This window comes from Helicoverpa zea, chromosome 27 (genome assembly GCF_022581195.2).
Source record: "Helicoverpa zea isolate HzStark_Cry1AcR chromosome 27, ilHelZeax1.1, whole genome shotgun sequence".
In the NCBI taxonomy this organism is placed as follows: Eukaryota; Metazoa; Arthropoda; class Insecta; order Lepidoptera; family Noctuidae; genus Helicoverpa; species Helicoverpa zea.
Genome location: NC_061478.1, coordinates 5,189,742 through 5,213,914, shown reverse-complemented (window position 1 = coordinate 5,213,914; position 24,173 = coordinate 5,189,742). Strand labels below are relative to the sequence as shown.

Genomic DNA, 24,173 nt, shown 5'->3' with positions numbered 1-24,173 from the left:
TTTTAAACATTGGGCACAAAAGAAAATCAAAAGAAAATACCTGTAATGTTTTGAGTTGTGTACGCGGTAAAATAAGACTGTGCAAAGGAACGTAAAGTTTGTGTTTGTTATTGAGGTTATATTTGTGTCATCTTGGTTATTAGCAAAGAATTGAGCCACAAAAAAACTATCATCTTTCATAAATCCTTTCTCCATAATTCTTTTCTAACTTTCTTTCGCTCAAATACAAATAAAAACTAAAGAAAACATCACATCAATTCTCTATTCTATTCTATTTTTGCTTCTGGCAAACGATGCCGTCGATGTCGACGTCGACGATTCTGCCACTGACAAGTGATATGAGAAGCAAGTAGGTATATTAAAAAATAATAATAATAATTAAAAAAAAAATTATAGTGAACTTTAAGAAAAATGCGTTCTTTCACTGATTGTGGAACTTGTCGAGTTAGTAAGACGGCACTGAAACAAACACATAAATAAAAATTGATAAATTGTTAGTACACAAAAAAAACATATGTCGGATAGGCGAAACATCAGGATGGCACTATCGTCCGACATCAGTTAGGTTAGAAGAACCTTACCATTCGATAGACGTTACAATAACCTTTACACATCACAATATGGATCTACAACACAACACTAGGTACACTAGACGTGACGCCGGGCAGTTTCGAGATGTGTGCAACACGACGACTCAACGAAGACTGAGCTCCGCCGACGCCACGCTGACCACCACGACTCTGCCAAGCGCGCCAAAATGTTGTTTCACCGGAAACGCCACCAGAGGGCGCGCTTGCGTGACGTTTAGTGTCCGTACTAATGACAGTCTCCGACACGGCCATCCTGCGTTGACCACGTCCTCGTGGTCGTTTAATCTGCAACAACACAAACACAGCACAGTATGCACAGTACAACCTCGGCCACTCCTGACCACAACAGTAACTTGTCTCATTCCAATTAAACTACACAACGGGGAGAGTAAAAATACTCTACACTTCGTACTATGCTCTACACTAAGTCATCAATGTTTTAACTGCTAAATCACAACACACAAATACCAAAGCCATGTACCATCGTCATCATAACCAAAATTGTAGACATACTCAAAGCTTACAGAAAACTCCAAGTAAAAAAAACTAACGCCACGGCTATCCAGCCGAAAAGCAATCACATTGCTCTCACACAAAACTTAGTACGCATGTCCACCCAGTGGACAGCCCGTGTACACCACCCCTGCGGTTACACGCTACGGTCTCCATAGACCACGACCTCCGCCAGAGACTACTGGTACGGTCGAACACATTACGGCCGTTAGCTTAATTTACTCAAACCTTCTAAACTTGATCATCATCATTATCAACACGATCATCCATTACATCAATTTCGACTGGTACATGACCTTCTGGCATTTTCCTAATCTATCGTGAGCAAATTTGTAAGTACGTTTACAATTCAAAGCTTTAATGTGTAACGATCACCTTCCAAAACTTCGATTTCTCTAAATGGACCTCTGAATTTCGGATCTAATTTTGTCTGATCAATCTAAACATTTTCAATGCAATAGAATGCTTTCACCTTGTGCGATAAGACGCGATGTTCTGGCCTGCCGCAACTCATACGGCCTCCACGACGAATCTGGGGGAGGACGACGCTGCAAACAGCCACTGCAGCGCACCTCGCCCGCCGCTTGCCTAGTAAACCTCGTCCTGTTCTCCAGGCTCGGTTCACCTTAGATGATATCTGTTAAGCCAGAAATAGAAAGTGCTTAGGCATCAAATATTGACAACATATGGGTCAGCAACAAACCTTCTCGTTACGTAAGATAGTAAGACGTATACACATGTTACAGATTTAAAGCATAGCAATCACTATTTAAATGAGGAAACTAGAATGTAGGTAACATTAAATGCTAAGCACGAAATCAAGGAAAGATCGAATTGCTAGTCAGACTCAACTTGCAAATCACTAAATCGCTAGGCTTCAAATGACCGTTGTCCCTTAGCCGAGCTCTCAGCCCATCCTGGCCTACTAGGGACCACAACTACAGTGACATGACACCAGCTGTACCACAGATTCACACAGGTCTCTTCCTGGTCACCCCGATGTCGTCACACAGGCCAACGGGTCTCTTCCAAGTCACCCCGATACCCATCATAGGTACAACTGAACACAATAAAAACAACAGTACCGCAGACTTTACACAGGTCTCTTCTTGGTCACCCCGATGCCGTCACACAGGCCAACGGGTCTCTTCCAAGTCACCCCGATACCCATCATAGGTACAACTGAACACAATAAAAACAACAGTACCGCAGACTTTACACAGGTCTCTTCTTGGTCACCCCGATGCCATCACACAGGCCAACGGGTCTTTTCTAAGTCACCCCGGTTTCCATCATTGGTACAACTTTGCATAAAATGTTACCAAAAGTCTGATTGAATTGTGAATTGTCTGATGCACAATTCAATCAAATGACGCAAAAACTGAAATATTCTAACTTTAGGATATTGATGAGATCAGGTAACTAATAATTTTCAACTCTGGGATCAAACCTAGGTTCACGGTTTCTGATTCTGATTATCTACGATTCCACTAATTAATAAGCGCAGTGGGAGCGCAATCAACGAAACTGAAACTGCCTCTCAAGTTTATAAATGTCGTAAGACAAATAACCTCAACATAAAGCAAAAATGGATCGGTCTCACCGGGTTTCCACTCAACGCCTCAACGCGCATGACGATGCGCACATCGCTATGGCGCGCAGTTCAGCAAGGCTTCACGTTCACAGACTACGGAGATGCAGGAGCACCAACACTCCGACCTCACGTTCGCACGTCAGGCTCCGATTTCAGCTGGGATGCTCCATTTTGTAGCCATATTGCACAATAATCACCGTCATTGTTGAAACATGAAAATGAGAAGATAAATCGGTTAATTTTCTAGCGTACCTTCACTAACTAGTTTGACATGTCACAATGGAAATCGATACCATTACCATAACCGTGGTTACCATACTTGTACCATCGCTGAAATCCTTAATCAATTTTCTACTATAACCACCATATCAAAATTCTGATGTTTCCTTATTTTGTTTTCTGCCTACTGGAAAACATGGTATTCAGCATGTGCCTATCGTACACTCAGAAATCCAGAAAGTTTGTCTTCACGTGGCGAATTCTCTCGAAACTAATCCACCATCGACCGCCACACATCACTCCAAACGAGCACATCACTTTTTCACTTTTTGAACAATGGCATGGCAATCCTTAACACATGTGGGCATTCAAATTTCATCCCACTTCTGATGTCGGATAGGCGAAACATCAGGATGGCACTATCGTCCGACATCAGTTAGGTTAGAAGAACCTTACCATTCGATAGACGTTACAATAACCTTTACACATCACAATATGGATCTACAACACAACACTAGGTACACTAGACGTGACGCCGGGCAGTTTCGAGATGTGTGCAACACGACGACTCAACGAAGACTGAGCTCCGCCGACGCCACGCTGACCACCACGACTCTGCCAAGCGCGCCAAAATGTTGTTTCACCGGAAACGCCACCAGAGGGCGCGCTTGCGTGACGTTTAGTGTCCGTACTAATGACAGTCTCCGACACATATATACATTAAAATATTGCCACAACCACATAGACAGTGACCAAAATTGGTCAAAGTCTACACTTTAATATTATTTTGGAGGATGTAAATTAATAGGGTATGGAACAGTTCTGGAGAGGAATGTGTTAAAAGGGAAGGGAAGTTAATTGGTACAGGAATCTTTAATTCAATGAGGCGGTTGTATAGGTCGAAGGATGGGGTGTTTATGGAGCAGTTGAAAAAGATGTGCTCCAAGCTACCTTCATCTAGTCCACACTCACATAGAGACGAGTCCTGTACGCGTATTTTGCGTAGGAATACAGGCGTGCAGCAATGGCCTAAACGAATTCTGCTTAGGACCGATATCACGTGCTTGGGAAATTTCTTAAAATGGAAATACCAGGGCTTGCTTTGAATGAAAGGTTGGACGTTAAAAAAGAATCTGCCCTTTTTCCTGCTGGAAACGTTCCAATATTCTTGCCACGCAGTCTCAAGATGCGCTTTTGGAAGGTTCAGCAGGTCATACCCTTGAAGGGAGAAGTGCGCAGGATCGGCTGTAATTGATGTGCAAGCATCTTTAGCCAGGGCGTCTACACATTCATTGCCCTTGATACCACAGTGGCTAGGTATCCATACTAAATGAACCTCCTTTTGTTGGATACTACAGGATAAAAGGGACTTTTTAATATTTAGGATGATTGGGCTATGGAGTTTGGTTTTAAATGGATTTTGGGATAGTACTTGAAGGCAGCTTAGGGAGTCTGAAAAGATAACCCCTGAGCTGATATCATGGGATTCTATAAACAGGCACGCTTCCAATAATGCCACACACTCGCCTGTAAATACAGAGGACTCCTTTGGACATTTAAATTTTAAAATAATTCTAGAATTTTGATAATATACTGCAGCACCTGTGTAACCGCTTGATGTTAGTTTAGAAGCGTCGGTAAAAAATCTCTGAAACCCAAGCCATCGTTCTTCCACCACCGCATTGAAGGCAGAATTGGCCGAAGGGGACTTCTTGGAAATACCGACATTATAATATATTTTAGGAATATAACAAAGGACTTCATAGGAAAAGTTATAGAGGGGTAATCTGGGGTACTGGGTTATGGGGCAATTCAGATTTTGGATATGTCGGTATGTTTTCAGAATTAGTGGGACTTCTTTGTGTTCCCAGTACTTGGAGGATCTACATAAGGAATCTAAATCTTTGAGTTTAGGGATGAGAGGGTGGGAACTTTTGGGAAACACTCGGGATAGGAATCGGGAAGCTAGATATTGCCTCCTCAGGGCTAAAGGAGGTTCGGCACATTCTACCTGCAAAGCGTTAACGGGAGAGGATTTCATGCAACCTGTGATGATCCGAAGACATTGAGACTGGAGCATATCTAATCTTGCCAAGGCACCCCTGTTGCAAGGAATCAGAACAAATGAGCCATAGTCTAGTATACTGCGGACTAGCGCATTGTAAATTAGTTTCATGGTGTAGGGATGAGCCCCCCACCATACACCAGAAAGGACTTTTAATATTGAAATGACCCTTTCGCACCTTTTGACCAGGTAACCAAAGTGGTCAGTTCCAGTCAACTTTGAGTCAAGGTAGACCCCTAAGAATTTAGCCTTCCTAACAACAGGAACGCCCTGACCTTGAACTTTAATATTAACCTGAGGGATCAGACGTTTCCGAGAAAAAAATACTGCCGAGCTTTTTGGAGCAGATAGTGACAGGCCATGATCTAGAAGCCACTGGTGCAGAGAGTCCAGAGAAAGGCAGAGTGAAGAAGCAGCGTCCACAATTGAATCATTGGTTACGTAGAGCGCCAGATCGTCAGCGTATTGCAGAATGCGGCAGTCTCTGTTTAAGCAGGAACCAATGTCAATTGTGTACAAGTTGTATAAAAGTGGACTAAGGACAGAGCCTTGGGGAAGGCCCTTCCATGTGTATCTCTCCTCAAATACCTCACCCTGCACCCTCAGCACCAAAGACCGCGACATAAGAAGTGCGCATATGCATTGAACCATCTTGACCGGGAGACTCAGCTGTTGCAGTTTCTGCCTGAGAATGGGAAGAAGGACACTGTCATATGCGGAGGAAATATCTAGGAAGGCGGCTACAACAGATTCATTTTTGGAAAATGCTGTACGAACATCAGTTACTAATGTTGCCACGCTGTCCATTGTGCTAAGTCCCTTCCTAAAACCAAATTGATGACTCGGCAGCAAGTCCCTAGATTCGACCAACCACTCAAGTCTATTTTTAATCAGGTGTTCAAATAATTTGGCCAAGACTGAGGACAAGGCAATTGGTCTAAGGCCATTCGGATCATCAACATTTTTGCCGGGTTTCAGAAGAGGAATTATAATTTGCAGTTTCCATTGATCAGGAACCCAACCCGAACAGTAACAATAATTTATAATATCAAGAAAATATTTTTTTGGAGCTGTACCGGCATGAACGATAAATGAATACGGTACGCCATCAATGCCCGGGGCAGAATCCCGAACATGCCGGAGCACCGCATTCAATTCATCCAATGTGAATGGTTCGCCCAAAGGGTCATCCACTACACCCACAGGCGATTGTACGAATTCAGAATACAAGGGAACATAGGCTGGAGCAATTTTGTTAAAAAAGGATTCAGCGGTTTGTCTAGAGATAGGGGAGGATATTGATGGAGAGCACCCACGTCTGAAGCGGTTTATGCTCTTCCATACTGCGGACACCGGAGTGGAGGGAGAAAGAGAGGTGCAAAACTTAACCCAACCACGACGTTTCTTCTTACGAAGAAGTCGCTGGGATCGGGCGTACACTCGTCTGTACTGTAGTAAATTGTCGTTGTTCATCGCTTCATTGTACTGTTTTTCGACTTCTTTTCGTTCACGAATCGCGGCTGTGCAGTCTGGGTCCCACCACGGGGGTGACGGAATTTTACTTTTCGCACTATTTCGCAGAGGGAACGTGGAATCAGCACTGGAGGTTATAGCTGAGACAAAAGACTCGTAACAACTCTTAGCATGGCAGTGACCAGAAGAATTTGCGAAAGCAGAAGTTAAATTTGGAAGATCTCTAATTTTCTCCTCCAACAAAGAAGCAAATCTTGACCAGTCCGGTTTAGATAGATTGTACTTCAGAAGTGGAGGGGAACTTTTCTCTAGATAGGTTTTATTTAATAAAGTGATAACAATAGGGAAGTGGTCGCTACCATGCGTCAGAGCGGTACATTGCCAATGAAACGATGCCGCCAACTCTACAGAACAGAATGTGAGATCTACACAACTCTTTTGCTGCCCAGGAAGGGATCTGCGAGTAGGACAACCATCATTTAAGATGCACAGGTTTAGGTCATCGAGGATTTCTACTAAACCTTCCCCAAACGCATCACATCGGTTGGAGCCCCACCTAAAGTGGTGACAATTAAAATCTCCCATAACTAGCATAGGCCCATCTACATTATTGAAAACATCTCTAAGTGTGGCTAAAAAATTTTGATGAGGGTGGGAAATATAAATGGATAGGACTGTTATGCCTTCGAATTTTGCTGCAACCATGTTAATTTCACCATTCAGAGCCGGAAGCGAGAGGGTCGAGAGCGGAACTCTATTGTTAATGAGAAGAGCCGACCCTCCATATCCATCAGACCTATCACATCTCAAAATATTAAAGTGTGGCATGCGAAAGCTGAGACTTGGGGTAAGCCAAGTCTCAGCGATGGAACAAGCCAAGGGCTTGTATTTGTTGAGCAGGAATATGAGGTCATGCTTCTTATGAAACACGCTCCTCACATTCCATTGCAGGAATACCTGGCGAGGCGCCATTTTTAAAATTCAGTAAGAGAGTAACAAGTTGATGGGCGACGTTGGACGGTATTTGGGAGTTATTGGAAAGAACAGTTGAAAGGACTTTACTTAGAATTTCAATTAAAGAGGATAAATTATTAGAATCAGCAAAGGGGTTATTGAGGGCGCAGCCATTAGGCTGAGAAGGTGGGGGAGTGTTAATAATATGTTGATGAGCAACTTTGTCGTAAGAAGGAGAGAGGGGAGCATGGGTCTTAGGCTTTAAGAAAACAGTTTTGCGGTAAGACTGAGAATTACTAACTGTTGATTTTGCAGCATTCGCATAATTACGAGAAACAGGTGGAATTATTTTGCTAACCTCAGCATATGAAAGTGATTTCTCAGCCATAAGATTCTTTATGGCTTTCTGTCTACCAAGCTCCGGGCAAGACTTGCTATTAGCAAAGTGATTGCCAGAGCAGAGTACACAGAAGGCCTCGCTCTCAGAAATGCTGCAACCATCACCAGGGTGATCGTGGCCACATTTGCTGCAGCGTGGTTTTGAACGACATATAGACTCCACATGACCGAACCTACAACACTTGCGGCACTGAATGGTAGGGTAGACATATTGTGAGACTGGAAGAGATGTATAACAACAGTATATCCTTGTGGGCAGAACTTGGCCATCAAAAGTAATGACACAAGTTTCCGTAGGCTTAAATTCCGTTATACCATCTCTAAAAACCTTTCTACTAATGCGCCGAATCTTGAGTATTTGTCCACATCCAGAGGGCACAGTGAGGTAGTTCAGAGCTTCTTCTTCAGTGAGGTCTGTAGGCACACCAGTGACAACACCCATGCGGGTTATATTAAATGTGGGGATTGCAGCAACATAACTATTTTTGGATAATATACTGTTTATAATAAAAGAATTAGCATCCTGAGGGGATGAGAATTCAACCGATACTCTATTCCTACCTACTTTTTTGACGCCATCACGTACAATATTAGCGATATTGTGGTTCACCAGGAACATGCCAAAAGTAACTGGGTGTAATGTGGTACCCGCATTAGGCTGAGACTCCAAGCGTGAGACATGGACGATGAACGGAGCTTTATCAGTGGCAGAGTATCTACTGCGACCAATTTGGTTTCTCTGCTGTTTAGTCGGTACGTGGTTCGACGCATTATTATCATCACCAGAACGTTTCCTACCGTTCTGCTGAGGGGAGGATTGGTATTCAGAATGGGACGGGATCTGGGACTCCGCGATGCTGCAAGCAACATCTGCGAATTGGGAAAGTGGATAGTTGGGAGATGGCGGAGCAAAAGAGATGTCAGGTGGATCAGGGTCTGGCGGTTTATTGCGATCCATATCTAGTTAAAAACTTACTTGACTAGACGGAAAACGTTCACACACAAAAACGAACACAAGGACAACACACAAAAACGAAAACAAGTCACAAAAAGTCACTTAAACGCTCAAAATAAACAAAAATCCTAGACACACGTGCTACCAGAAACACTCTGTGGCGAGAATCCTCCACATCAATTCTCAAAATAATCTCATCAATAATAATATCTTTCTTCAAATATAGGTTGGGTTATATATCCGTCAAAAGAGGAACTCCTATGCTTTTTATCCGCGTGTAGGAAGTATAAACCTCAGGAAGCGGGTGAAGACGCTGAAAAAAACTAGTATAGAGATAAAAAAATCGAATAAAAGAATAAAAACCGCCCACAATAACAAGAGCCCATAGAAACGCCCTGTAGACCTCATAAATATCATGGAACGTCTTTCCAATGGTGTAATAGGAAGATATGATCGCGCTGTACTCAATAACGCTCTAAATAGCAGAACTCAGACCATTGAGCGACCGACGGGATTTCTGCTCCGAGAGCTGGTGGAGTTAGGGTGACAAGGCTTTGTGAGAGTTTTTGTCTATAGTAGTATTGTAAAGATTAAGAGTTGGTTTGTCTGTTTAAATGCACTGATCTCAGGTGAACGATTGATTTGAAAAATCTATCCGAGCAGGGTGAAAACTTTTGTGCAAGATAATCCCTATAATATAATATAATCCCTACTAATATTATAAATGCGAAAGTAACTCTGTCTGTCTGTCTGTTACGCGTTCACGTCTAAACCACTGAACTGATTTTAATGAAAGGACCATGAGTCAAATTGGGCTCATTGTCCAACAGAGTTATAGCATATGCCGTTGTGAAGGTTTTTGTTTGTACTAAAATTTTTACTATGGGCACTACCTTCAATTCCATGGCAAAAAAAAGATATGCACCTTAACAGGTTTTGTAGAAAAAGAATTGTTAGGATTCGTAGTGCGCTTGGTTGTTCATGACATAAAACCTAATTCGCAGGATTTGATTATGCTAGGATTATGGGACCACCTTCATCACCAGGTCAGGGTCTGATGATGGAAACCCTGAGAAATCGAGGGCAACTGTCGAAAATTGTAGGCGTGCATAGGTTAACAACTTGACAATGAGGTGTACGTTTGATAACACTATGCAACAGTGAAGGTTTGGAGCTGGCCTGATGATGGAGACCGGAGAAGGTCGAGGGAACTCGACAACTGAATATGTAAACTACCTCGTGTTTGGGCTTATAGTATTCGTATTGATGAGAACTTTCCACAAATGCGGATAGTGACAACTATGCTTGTCACTGAAAAGCCAAAAATAAAAAACTTTTTACAAAAAAATAAAACCGACTCCCAAAAACACTGAAAAGCAAAAAAAGTACTATTCTTAGGTGCATCGGCATAGAAGTCGGTGGCGTATAAACTCAGGAACATCCAGAGGAGACATCAGGAGACTCCATCTCTAGCACAAAGAAGAAATCGTCCACGGACTGTCCTCGGTATCTATATAACGAAACTAAGGCACACACAATTTAATCCACCGGCAGGATATTTAGACGACATTATTATTGGTATTGATTGAAATGTTAACAAAAATAATTTTAACTGTTAGCAGTTGTTTTATTTTTTATGTATACATTAAACCTGGAATTAAAACTAGTTAAAGGTGTTCAACAACAAAACCTACAATGCCATAACAGCACTACTTTTTGCAAAATATTTATAGCAAAATAACCCAATGGATTCTTCGCAAAAATGAGTTTAAATCTTTATATTTAGTGCTTTACAAGTATATTCAAAGTGGTCTCATCTCTGTTGGTGGGTGAGCCCAGGCTTCATACATTTTTGCCCATGGTCCTTTGGTACAGAGATAGACTTGACCTTAAGAAAGAACATAGGATAGTTTTTATCCCAGACTTTGGAAGAGTTCCCTTGGAAACGCGATTTAACCGAACTCGACGCGGGTGAAGCCGTGGGCGGAAGCTAGTTTCCTTATAAAATCTCTTTTGACTTTGACTTTGACCTCATAGTCAAAGTCAAAAGTGTGCTTGTTAGATTAGCACTTTTTACCACCCTTCATCGCTTCCTAGTGCTATGATTAACTTTGCTCTAACATCTTTCATACAATTTATTTTTTTCTTTTTACAGTATATATTTACCTATTTTAATTTTATTTACTACCTGTTTTCTCGCGGTTTCACCCTCGTCCCGGGGCAACTCCTTTCTGTTCCCAAAAAAATATAGCCTATGTTAGCCTAAGTCAACAAAATGATTACGACAAAAAATAAATAACCTAAAATATTCCCATGACATTAAAACCGATTTCACTGGAAAACTCCCCGGAAAATTGCAGGTCGTTTCCATAATTTTCCTCGCGATTGATCCGGGAATTGTCCTCACTTCTATCGGAGATGTGGTGTCCCTACTCGACAGGGGGATGAGTGTTTTGATTACGAGGCGCCGACACGCCGCCGGAGTAGGGTTACCACGATTACGGAAGTAATTTTGGGACATTTATTTTTGTTGGGTCTTTATTGAGTCGTGCTGTGAATAATAATAATGTCTTAGGAGTTGAGGAGCATAGTCGGTGATATGTAGAAATATTGTTATTACACTAATGTAATACCTAAACGTTAACGTTTGTGTATGTGGATATTTTGTTATTCTATGTCATCATCATCATCAGTGGCCTTTTACATCTATAAAAGATGATTTAAGCTGCATCCGTGTCAAGTTGCTTGGTTTTGGCACTTGCGCTGATGACTAACAAGGCCTATGCGGGAGCGACAGCGCCGATCTATATAAAAACTGTAATTTGATGAAACATAATAGGGATATAGTTCACTTGAAATACATAACTAGTGGACAAGTACTTTTACTGTCATAAAACTGATTTAACAATAAGTATACTTTTACTGTCACATAGCTAATATACGATGAAAGTCACATAGGCTACATTTTATCCCAGTTCAGGAAGCACTCCCTTTTGGACGCAAGAGAAGTCGCGAAGAACAAAAAGTTACTAGTAAATACCTACTCTGTGGACCTACGATGATGTTTGATAGTTAGGGCAAGCTTAGGCCTTGATATCAAGGTCAATTAAAATGAATTTATACTAACACTTGAATTATCTTTTCAACAATATTACACTTACCTAATACCATAAATAACTCTCCAATCTAAAAAAAACTAACATTTTTATTTATTTTCATTTCGCACATCCCTAGATGTAAATCCCGCGCTCTGATCGCGCCCATATTCCTCTCATGTTTTATTTTTCACAAACTAATCTTCTAATTTGAACGGTATAGATCCACCGAGTGAGTTGTGCTGTTGGCTACAATAGGAACTAACGTTCCAAAGATTTTTTGAACGTACCATCAGTATCGATTGGGATTATCAATCACCTATCTAAGCTAATATTATAAAGATAAATAATTTTATATATTTTATTCTTCGAAACCGCAGAATGGATTTGAAAAATTATTTGACTTTTGGGAAGCTACACTATCCGCAGATAGCCTATATTTTATCCGGATGCGCGAAGTAGTTTCCACTGGTTACGCGGGTGAATCCCTTGGTTTTTAGGATTCAATCAAACACATGTTTCTTCTTTATAATAATACTTAGTTTAGAGAAATGGGCTAGCATTTTATTACCTGCCCATGTTCCATTACAAATGATGGTTACCCTACGAAAATTCCACAAAGCCTTTTGTCGTCACTTTAGCACTTAATTCGGCACATTTCCTATGAACAGCGGCTTAAGATGACATTCTAAGACTTGAGTAATAAACACCACAATATTATTATAACAAATAGCTTAGAAAATCTAGAAGTGTTGGAGGCAGATGCTTTAACTAGAGCACCAAGCTCTCATGTATGAGTGTGTGGGTTCGATTCCAGGTCAGGCAAGTACCAATTGCAACTTTTATAAGTTTGTATTATGTACTTTCTAAGTATATCTTAGACACCAATGACTGTGTTTCGGATGGCACGTTAAACTAAAGGTCCCGGCTGTCATTGAACATCCTTGGCAGTCGTTACGGGTAGTCAGAAGCCAATAAGCCTGACACCAGTCTAACCAAGGGGTATCGGGTTGCCCGGGTAACTGGGTTGAGGAGGTCAGATAGGCAGTCGCTTCTTGTAAAGCACTGGTACTCAACTGAATCCGGTTAGACTGGAAGCCGACCCCAACATGATTGGGAAAAAGGCTCGGAGGATGATGAAACTTCATAGACTGAACAATGAAACTGTACAAAAATATTGATACTTAACTGAATACATTAAAACTATTAAGTACTTACAATAACTCCATTTGAGGAGGTCGTAAACAATCACATCAATCTTGGTAACACTTTTACACAAATACATATTTAACAAATAAACTATTGCTTAAAATAAAGAATAAATAATTGATAATGGTAAAATTCTTTAAGATATATACCTACATTACGTCAACATTCACCGTCGTACAACAAAAACTTTTAAACGTCTGTTGAACACTAGTTAAAAAAAAGTCAGATACGTTGAAATAAGATCCATTTTGTTGCTATTTTTTGGACAAGTGTTCAACAGATGTTTAAGTTTTTGTAGTAAGGCTGTCAATCTCTGGTCGCAACGCCATAGATAGATAAGTTATAGAAATCCGCGGTAAGTCATTGTTATTAATGTATTTACGTAGATTTTTAGCCACATCTTGGTTGTATTTACCTACATAGATGTTTTTTCCACATGTTGTTTTAAATAAAAAGTATGCTTAGTGAACTACACTATATTATACTACGTATATGGATTGGTTTGAATAATCCAACACTCCTTCTACCCTACAAACTACATAAACAGTGCAAGATTAAACTCGCAATCGGAACATTCCGTATAGTTATCGGCACGAATCTTGAGTTCTGACCTACATCTGCACAGAAGTGATTTATTAGCAAAGAACCAATCCCGAGTGACGGCTATGACGCGATGCACTGCGGGCCAATCCACCATACCACAAAAGAGACCCAATAAATTACGTCTGCGCAGGTGAAGGTCAGAGCCCAAGATTCGTGCCGATAACTACATATATTCCTCTCTAGAGAGCGAACGCCAAAGGCTTGTAGCTTCCTACACTACCCACTACTTGAGCCTAGGGAACTCGTTACTACTGGATACAGTTCTTTGATTGGTTGTAGCTTCTTTGTTGAACTTTCAAACCGTTTTAGCGGGTATGAGAGTTTGTATGAAATAGTTGTACTTACTTTTATTATATACTAGCTGTTGCTCGCGGTTTCACCCATGTCCCGTGGGAACTACTGCTCGTAACGAGATAAAATATAGCCTATGGTACTCGGGGACAGTATAGTGTAGCTTACCAATAGTGAAATAATTTTTCAAATTGTCTCTGTAGTTTCGGAGCTTTTAGAATACGAACAAACAAAATATTTTCTTTGTATTTTATTAGTATCATAAATAAGAAACATTATTTTGTTTGTTTGTACCTCAAAGGGGACAAAATTACTGAACCGATAAAAAAAAACTCTTTTGAAATGCTACACTATCTCTGAGTAATTTAAACTATATTTTATCCCAGAAATGTTCCCCGGGACCGTTTGTCTGTCTTTCACACTAAGTTTTAGTGAACAGAATCCATTTAAATTGAAGTAGTAAATATCCTAAAAACCCAGAGTCATATTATGTACTCATGTATATTTACTCATACAAGTTTGTCTCACCCGCTTTCATGAGATAAAAACATCTATACTAGCATATATAATAGAGATAAAAACATATATAAGATTAAATCCGTAGATTTAATCTTGCAACCCGATCGCGCTACGCCGTAGCAGCCGGTCGTAGCCAACTGCTACGAGCGTCTACGAAGCTGCCAATAGGCCTTTAAAATGTTTATCTAGATTGGCAAAAAATATTGCTTTGCTGAAAATCATATTAAGACTTTTTTTAAAGGGAAATCAAAAAATGCAAGTTTTATCATCATCATCATCATCATCATCATCATCATCATCATCATCATCATCATCATCATCATCATCAGCCTATCGCAGTCCACTGCTGGACATAGGCCTCTCCAAGTGCACGCCGCTGAGATCGATTTTCGGCTGCTCGTATCCAGCTCCTGCCAGCCGTCTTGCGCAAGTCATCACTCCACCGTGCCTGAGGACGTCCTACACTACGTTTGCCGAGGCGTGGTCTCCACTCTAGAACTCGTTTACCCCAACGGTTATCGGTTCTTCGGCTAATATGGCCAGCCCAGTTGAAATAAGTTAAGATTTCAGGCTCTTAGAAAAAATCTTAGATAAAATAATCCCAAAAGTCATTACTGTTATATGTACATACTAGCTTCCGCTCGCGGTTTCGCCTGTTGATAAAAAGTAGCCTATGTGTTAATCCAGGGTATCACCTATCTACATACCACAACCACATAGGTTCAGCCGTTTTTGCGAGATTGAATAACAAACATACATCCATACATTTTCACAAATTTCATATTTATAACTAACTAACTAGATAATACTAGTAGTATTAGTCGGAAGTAGGATTCTACCGTTATAACTACATATATTATATAGATATTTGCAAAAACTATGATTCAGAATCATGACATTATTTACTAAATTGCCCATTTTAAATGCATTTGTATTAAAATTATGTTCTCACACACACACACACACACACACAAATATAAATAAATTCCATTTAACGGAAAAATTAATAGCAAAACAGCAAATATCGTTATCAACTCATTTGAATATGAAACTTTTACAAATTAATCTATACCTTATCCCCTTGGGTTAAGGCTCTAACTCCTATAGACATTCTACAAAGACCTCGCCAATGGAATATGAACTTTATGCTTGTAGAAATAAGGTGTATTAAGCTGTCAGAACAAAATTCTACGCAAACATCCACAATGGAAGATGCACTTTATGCCTATGGATATAAGGTTGGTTGTTCATCGTATCATTATTTTAAGCAAACCTCCACAATGGAATATGATCGTTATGCACGTGGTAATAAGGTTGGTTTTTCGATTGTGTTGTAGTGGTGATAGATCGACCTACTGATATTTATCTGACCTATATAAAGGATGATTATCATTTAGATCGGAGCGTGGTATGCGAGGATTTTTGGATAAGTATGGAAGAAGGGAAGATTTTAGTTTATGTTAGTGGTTGTGTGAAATTATTGGGAAATGTCCTTTCTTTTCATTATGTCAAAGTTCTAGTAGATCAATGCGGTTCCAACTTCGTTCCGAAGAATCTATACATAATCTGTACTAATAAAAGAAACAAGAAATATGTTTTTGTTTGTTCGCTTAAGGATATAAAATTACTAAATAGATTTGAAAAATTGTGTTACTGTTGGAAAGCTACATTCTTCCCAAGGAACATCTATATTAATAATTTCGTCAAAGGGTACGGTAGACTCGATCGAAACCTTATAACAATAACAAAACATAAAAAAATATTAATTTTGAGTCGACAACATATATCCGCAAAATTCGGATTATGGAGAATTTCGTTAAATTTCAATTGCACTGACAAGCAAACCACAGTCGCCATCTTGGGTAGTTAATAAACGTTGCTTAGATACGCATCGCCAACGTTTAGTGAATCTTATCAAAAAATACTTTTCGTCAGTCGTTGACGTTTCGCGAAAATATTGTTTTTGACACTTTTTTATGATATACTTTTTGTTATGTGTTTTTTCTTTAAACCTAATGGTACGTTCACACGCGCGCGTTCAAATCGACATTCAACGGGCACAGTCACGTTCACGAGCGTGTAAACGGTAAGCCCGAGCCCGTGAACGCGCCCGTGCCCGTGAACGCCGCGAATCGGTCGAGTGTCGGTTTTTTGGCAAAGTTCAAAGGATGAATGTGCGGGCGCCCGGCGACTGTTTACACGCGCGCGGGCAGTCAGTCTCTCCTGCGCTTTCGTGACGATTAAATGTTCTAAGAAAGTCGCTACGATCGAAGATAACAACATGGCGGAATGGTTAACGTCGTTCATCATTTTGATTATTTTTCCAATAAAAATAAGTTAAGCCAAAGGCTATGACAGCAACAACACCGAGATCCTCGCTGCTCGCCATTCTTGCACTGACTGACACGACGGCGCGCGTGTGAACAGCTTGAATGTCCGCCTGCCCGCGACGGGCTGCACGCCGCGCAGCCCGCCAGGCAGCCCGCCGGGTTGCGCGGCGCGCGTGTGAGCGTAGCATAAGATTGGCCGATTGCGATAAAAACCATAGAAAGAAGAATAATAACCATAACCTCAAAGTCGAAGTTTTAGTTCAAATGTCATTTAGTTGTTCAAATGTCATTGTCATTTACTTTGTTTGGATTACACACATCATGCCGAAAATCGTAAGTATTTCATAAAATGTTTCGTTGGTCGTGTCTCTGTCTTCGTTTAGTCTTTTGTTTGATGATACCTATATCATTTTGTTAACAGCCGAATCTCCGTGCATTTGGTAAACATTGTCACAATTGTGGAAAGTGGATGGAGCGAAGGGCTCTTCGTAAAGATGGTGTGTAGTATTTTAGTAGGTATGTAGGCAGGTTGTGTTTTTAAGTGAATTTTGTTTTGTTTTCTTCTTAAAGTGTGGATTGTGAGCCTTCTGCATTTAAAAATAAAATAAGTACTTATTTACTTCCAGTGACATGCAATTTTTGTAATGGCAAAATATTTGCAAGAGATGGCAAACAAAAGCAAATGTGCAATCGATGTGTGGAATGCGACAACATTATAATCGGTAAGCGGCTCAATATTTTTTCTCTATAATTCGACAAATAATAATAAATGACCACACGCATAGCCTGTGTTGAGGTGTCATGAACACATACAGAAACAGACACGATTTTTTCACCGTTTTTCTCGATAATGAAATGAACCCCTTCATGCGCAAGTTCCACTTGAACTTGGCTGGCTCTTATTATACAATAGACATTATTAATTGTATAATATATTTTTGCAGATAATTTCAATTATTGCGAGTGCTGTGGCTGTAAAATGAAAAATAATACTTATTACCAGATAGAGATGTGAGGATATACCTACATACATTCACAATAGTTATTATTATTTGAATATTTATCTAATATATTTTCTCCTTTAAGGTCGATAACGAAGAGTTGAATGTTAGATTTTATGAAAATATTATTTACAACTCATTTCGAGAAGCTGCTCAAGCTCCTTTTTGACGATCAAGAATGGGAAAGATGTTTGAATGAAGCAATTGATTTTAAACTTCCTCGGCAATTATTTCGAGTTCGAAGATTCGATGATGTAAAAATTCAAATTATCAATACCACTGAACAAGGCTTGAAAGGTGATAAATATTTATCGAAAAATGTTATATATAGAGAAATTTTGTGATAATCAACCTCTGATGTATAATAGAGAATATTTTTTTATAAGTACCTTTGCCAAATTCTCGGATAAGTACTCATTGTAAAATTACAATTTACATACTTCCTAATATTATTCTTGATTTAGCCAATTTGGATAAAGAACCACAATTTCATATTTTATTTTTAAAATTAGTAAGTACTTATCTACCTGTCAAAGTAAAGAAAAAGACTGAGTGCTTAAAACAAAGAGGTTTACACAGAGTAAACCTTAAAAATTATATGTTTTATTAATTTGTGTTAGTTTATTTTGAATGTTAATTTGAAATAAAAATAATTTGTGTAAAAACATTTGCAGTTTTTATTTATTATATTTATTAAACATAACGAACGAAGCTATACGCATCTATGCCTTGCTTATTCCTTTAATATTCCTTGAGACCCGATGACTACAGAAATTTCTACCTACATTTTGCAACTAGACGTGTATTATGAGTCAAATTTCACCCGAGCGAAGCCGGGTTTTCCACTAGTAGGATATAATTTATCCCCCGTACGAAAAAAAAACACTATAAACCACCTAACTACCGCTAATAAAGAACACTATAAACCATGTATTGCATGTTTTATAACACACACACATATTATACAAAATACGCGGTAAAAACTTAACCTTTCTCCGCAATCGGATAAAACATGAACTTTTTGTGAAAATATCTCTGCCAACATAAAATATTACTAACCAAACCTACCGCCTACATAGTAGGTAGGTAGCATAAGTGAATAAATACAATATGCAAATAACTGCATACGATATCCAGTGCCTATGTATATTTGCATATTGGACCTGTGCTGTTGAATAACAGCCCGCGAGCGTTTTAGAATTTTGTACTGCAAATTTTCAGCAGTGCGTGGATTGGTAACAACCATATCGGGTGTGTCGTTCACAATCACATTAAATGAAATGCGATAATATGCTGGTTAATATATGTCGATTAACAAAAAGAAAAAAGAAAAATAGGTAAAAATAAAAAAATGCATTTTTCAACAAGTAAGTAAATAGAATAAAAATGTGCGAAAATTAGAACACCATATAAAAGTTAGTCATTACAAACAACTGAAATTCTCCCTTGAAAACTGACAGCTGTCAACTGATCAAAACATTCGATACTCCTTATTTTATCTCTGGTTTACACATGATGTTGTAAATTATAAAAACGAAAAATTACTCCTGTGGTTAAACCACTGAATGGATTAGGTTATTTTTTTACAATTCGCCATAGAATATCATAAAGTATATGCGATGGGATTTAATGTGATTGTGAACGACACACTCTGTATAAGTAATATGACGATAGTACATGTTAAGACCGCACCGCGGATTTTTTTATTTTAGATAGCTCCGCCCACTACACTTCCGCGTCTATCGCGTCGCGCAAGCTATACTCTTCACTCAATGTGTAAAATTTGAATTTCGCGCCAATCGCACACGCCGAGGTCAGCGCGGGGTCAGGAGAACCGAACAGGGAAGATAGGGAGCCGCAACTTACCTAAGTTTTTTATTTTTTGATCGGATTTTTTTTTTGTTGTACTTACAAAAATTATTTGTAATGAAAACTTTTTATGAAGAGTAATATGATAATTTGGACGCGTATGGTTGTGTGTATGTATGTGTGGTGTGTCGTGTATGTGTGTTTGTATATCCAGAACGGATGAATCGATATGTATTTAGGTTTTTTTGTTTGAAATGAAATTAATCGGGAGTGTTCCTAGCTTTATTTGGTGAATATCGGCCCAAGATGGCCGCCGCCACAAAATGGCGAATAACATATTTTTTTTACAATTCCTTCAGTATGGATATCAAATGAAAGGGCTTGATTAGTATGTAGAATCATGTATAATATTATTTAAAGTCCAAGATAGCCACCGCCAGAAAATGCTGAATTGCATTGTTTTTTTATAGCTCTCTCAATATGGGTATAAAATGAAAGCGTTTGACCAGTGTTAAATAATTTATACTAATGTTATAAAGAGGGAAGATTTGATTGTTTGTTTCTGTGGATTGTATAAGCTCTGAAACTGCTTAACTGATTTGATTTGCTTTCACAATTAGAGATTTACACTATCCCCAGTGAATGTAGGCCATATTTTATCCGGGCACAGGAAGAAGTTCCCCAGGAATGCGGCTAAAATCGCGTTAAACAGCTAGTAAAAATTAAGTGGTTAAGGAATAAAAGCGTCGCAGATCTTGTGTGTTATGTATGCTATAAATGTATGTAGTGAAGCTGTAAGGTATCAAAGAAGTAATGAAGCTAAGTAATTCATTTTTAAACATATTTATTAAAACTGAAATATAAATAATAATATAATGTAAAAAAAAAGAATTTATAGTATAACACGGTCTCCATGGATTTTTTGTTCTCAGAGTGCTTATAGTAAGTTCAACTCAGTCTTGCGCGCGGTTATGTGTGGGTAACCCTTGTACATATACAGTGACTTTGTGTGCGTGACAAGAGGTACAGTCGGGTACAAATACAGTTATTTAGGGGTTACGGCTGTTTAAGGAAAAACAGTTATTACGTAATTTAATGTTTATTTATCTGTGTAAATATCTATTGAAATTATTAAGTTAGTTTTTGATTTGTTTAATACCCAATTAAAATATTTATTTATTTATAATGATTCTGAATCGCTACTTGAAAATTCAAGTCCACACTTTTATTTATTGTCCTCGTACCCCGAGCTAGAAAATATGTAAGGAGTATTTAATTCATCTTAGATATTTCACCTCATTTATTTCTTAGATACTGTCAATGTCAATTTGAAAAAACTTATGAGAAAATAATGAAAAACTGTAAGATGTAATAATAAAAAGCTTTGGATGTTGTTTCATTTTTTGAAACGCTACCTGACTCCTTAAACATTTTCTTCGTGAACAACTAGACATTTTTGTAAACGACTGTACCCATAACAAAAAGCGATAAGAACACGTCATGCTCGGACGACGTCACTGTCACACGAATGAAAGTTGTATATTTACAAGCCGACGCACACATAGGGCCGCGCGCAAATCTGAGTTATCGTCACAAATTATTATACCTACGGCCGGAGCGACAACATGCGCAGGTCCGACCTCGACGAGGGCTATCGCCGGACTGGGTCGTCTCCGTACACATTGTGTATCAATCGCTAGAGCACGGACATAAGGTTCAGAATTGCGTAGCGTCTATCATGATCGCTGCCGCTCAAAAAATCCAATATCTTAAAACTTTAATTAAAAATGTTTGGTAATAGTTATGGAAAAATGACTTTGACAGAACGTTAATATTGATGTTAAGAATATATTAGAGTAATTTTGAAACATAAAGATAGTGTAACTTCCTTGTAATTTCAAAAATAGTACTTTTTTAGACGTGTTTTCGGAATTAATTATGATCGAGTAAAATTATCAGTATCGTGTTTTCGTTCTGGCAGAATCTAGATAAAGATATCAATTTACCTATATCAAAATTTCAGATCCATTGGTAAGCGGGTAGTCCTATAATTTGGCATGGCAAACGGCTATCAAAATCACGGTGGCGTCTTAATATAATAACACCAACATGTATGTACCAATTTCAACTGTCATTGGACGAAAAACTTTATTTCCTTGTATTTTATAGGCACCGACACTACTGAACTGAATTGAAATAATGTTTTACTTTTGAAGCTGTGTGCTCTAGGTGACATAGGCTATATTTTATCCGGGTACGTCCATCATTGAGCATGTAAATGTCGATCCTGATCTCTCTCCCATCGGGCTATGAGAGCGGAGCAATAGTGAGGACACCTTCACGAATGCTATAATATGTCTTGCGCAGTTGGCTGATCTCCGAAAACAGCTGTTGTGGCAGAAATTCAGCCTGAACGTCATTTATCTTCTCCCGAGCCTTTTCCAAACTATGTTGGGGTCGATTTCCAGTCCTACCGGATGCAGCTGAGTAACAGTGTTTTACAAGGCTGCTGAGCGTCGGTAACCCCTTGGTAAGACTGGTTTTCAGACTTACTGGCTTCTAACTACCCGTAACGACTGCCTGGACGCCATTTAAATATTGATCTAATTCTCCACGCTAAATTAAGGTAATAAATACATAAAGAAAAGCTACAGAACTTCTTATATATTCTATTACCGCCTCCCCTCACACCCACGCGAGCTATTTGTACTATTCACAATAGCAACACCGCTCGTCATAATTTTGTATTACAAAAGTTGTTTTGCGACAAAAACCTTAGGTATTTTAAGAGCAGAAATGCTATTATCGTGGTAATAAATTTCTATCGAGGTCGTAAAATGGAGGGTCGAGGGTGTATACATATAGTGTAAGGGTGGGTGTTACACCGAAGCGATTTTGAGGTCTAAAAACATATTGGATGATACGTGGTGGTCTTGGATTAACGCCTCTCAAGTACGAAAGTGCTGGTTGGATTCTATGTCTCGAAACAGTTTGTATAAATTTTATATTTATTTACTCTGTGCTTCTCGACCATCAATAACTGACTGAGGGATAAGATAATCATCGTGCTAAAACTGGACTAAAAAGTGGAAAATCGTCAATCCATCTAGCTAGAGCATGCGTGGTGATTTAAGCTTATTTTTTCACTTTATAATGAGAAGATACTGCCCTGTACTGGGACCATAAAAAAGCGAAGGACGATTTATATTTAAAATGACAAACAAGGCTTAGAGCTCGTGCACACTGTCAACTTTTAGTCGGCCGATAGTTTGTTTGGGCTCATGCTCATAAATCAGTATGTAGATGAATGGTAGAACACAAATTACAAAGATCAGGTATTTTACCAATAGCAGAGCGACTGAAAATGTTTGATTAAAATCAAAATTAACAGGTGGACCCTAGACACAAACACAGGCACTGGCCTGTTACAAAAATCTCGTGCAACACGCTACACTTCGGTGTAACAGGTGGTCACGCTAATGAAGATCTGTGTCGGCCACGGTGGAGGAGCTAGTCATTTGTTTCTATTAGTTTTAAACACCTCTTCCATGAGCACGAAGGTTTAATGGCGAGAAGTCAGTATAGTTTTAGTTTGTTAAGGATGGTGGGTAAACATCTATGGCCATATACAGATCCGCCACAGTAAAGTCTAGTGAGTAAAAAACTAACCTCTCAAGTATAAGGGTGTGGGCTCGATTCCAGGTTAGGCAAGTACCAATGCAACTTTGTAAATTTGTATGTACTTTCTAAGTATATCTTGGACACCAATGACTGTGTTTCGCATGGCACGTTAAACTGTAGGTCCCGGCTGTCTTTGAACATTCTTGGCAGCCGTTACGGGTTGTCAGAAGTCAGAAGCCAGTAAATTTGACTCCAGTCTTATCATGGGGTGTTGGGTTGCCCGGGTAACTGGTTTGAGGAGGTCAGATAGGCAGTCGCTTCTGAAAAACTCTGGTACTCAGCTGCATTCAGTTACACTAGAAACCAACCTCAAAATAGTTTCATAAATACTAAGCAAATTATAATATATTTGTACTCAATAGTTTTACTAAAATACTAAATAGCTTCTAGAGTAGTAAAACACAACCACTATTCCAGTTAAAATTGATATTTACTGAGAAATGCTTCATAAAACGCGGCAATTATAATGCACTGTACCTACATATTGAAGTTTGTTAGTTACTGACGACTTTACGTTTCCACTACTAGTTCTTAGTACAAATTAAAGGAGTTATGTATGATACAAAAGGTTTGAATGACTGGAATATGGTACTAACATCAATTTGCTTCTTCTTCTTCTTCTTCTTCTTCTTGGCGAGTCGATGGCAACTTAAATTTTGGAGGCCCAATATTTCGCTACGCATACGGCATTGTCAGTAGCGTTATAAAGGTCCTCCACTATGCAGCTGTCGGGGCATAGTGGGCAGCATAGAAGGTGCCGCATGGTTTGTGGTATGGCACCACACCCGCAGCTATTGTCGTCAGTGTAGCCCCACTTACATAGGTTTTACCTACAACTGCCTACCGGTGCACGTAGCCCACGTAGCACGTAGT

General features: G+C 39.2%; 1 protein-coding gene and 2 long non-coding RNA genes across 6 annotated transcripts in view; 2 read left to right on the top strand and 1 right to left on the bottom strand.

Moving 5' to 3' along the window:
* LOC124643301 (diacylglycerol kinase 1) overlaps positions 1-24,173 on the top strand; it is a 60,784-nt gene that overhangs the window by 12,875 nt on the left and 23,736 nt on the right. The window lies entirely within an intron of this gene.
* LOC124643303 lies at positions 391-8,924 on the bottom strand. Its single transcript, XR_006985904.1, has 2 exons — positions 8,784-8,924; positions 391-459 (listed from the first exon to the last, which is right to left on the bottom strand). It is a non-coding gene; the product is annotated as an uncharacterized LOC124643303 (long non-coding RNA).
* LOC124643302 lies at positions 16,870-18,353 on the top strand. 3 transcript variants are annotated; one of them, XR_006985902.1, is made up of 4 exons: positions 16,870-17,142; positions 17,231-17,325; positions 17,436-17,531; positions 17,896-18,353. It is a non-coding gene; the product is annotated as an uncharacterized LOC124643302 (long non-coding RNA). The 3 variants fall into 3 exon arrangements; XR_006985903.1 differs by lacking the exon at positions 17,896-18,353 and adding an exon at positions 17,754-17,781; XR_006985901.1 differs by lacking the exon at positions 17,896-18,353 and having other exon boundaries at positions 16,881-17,142; positions 17,436-17,841.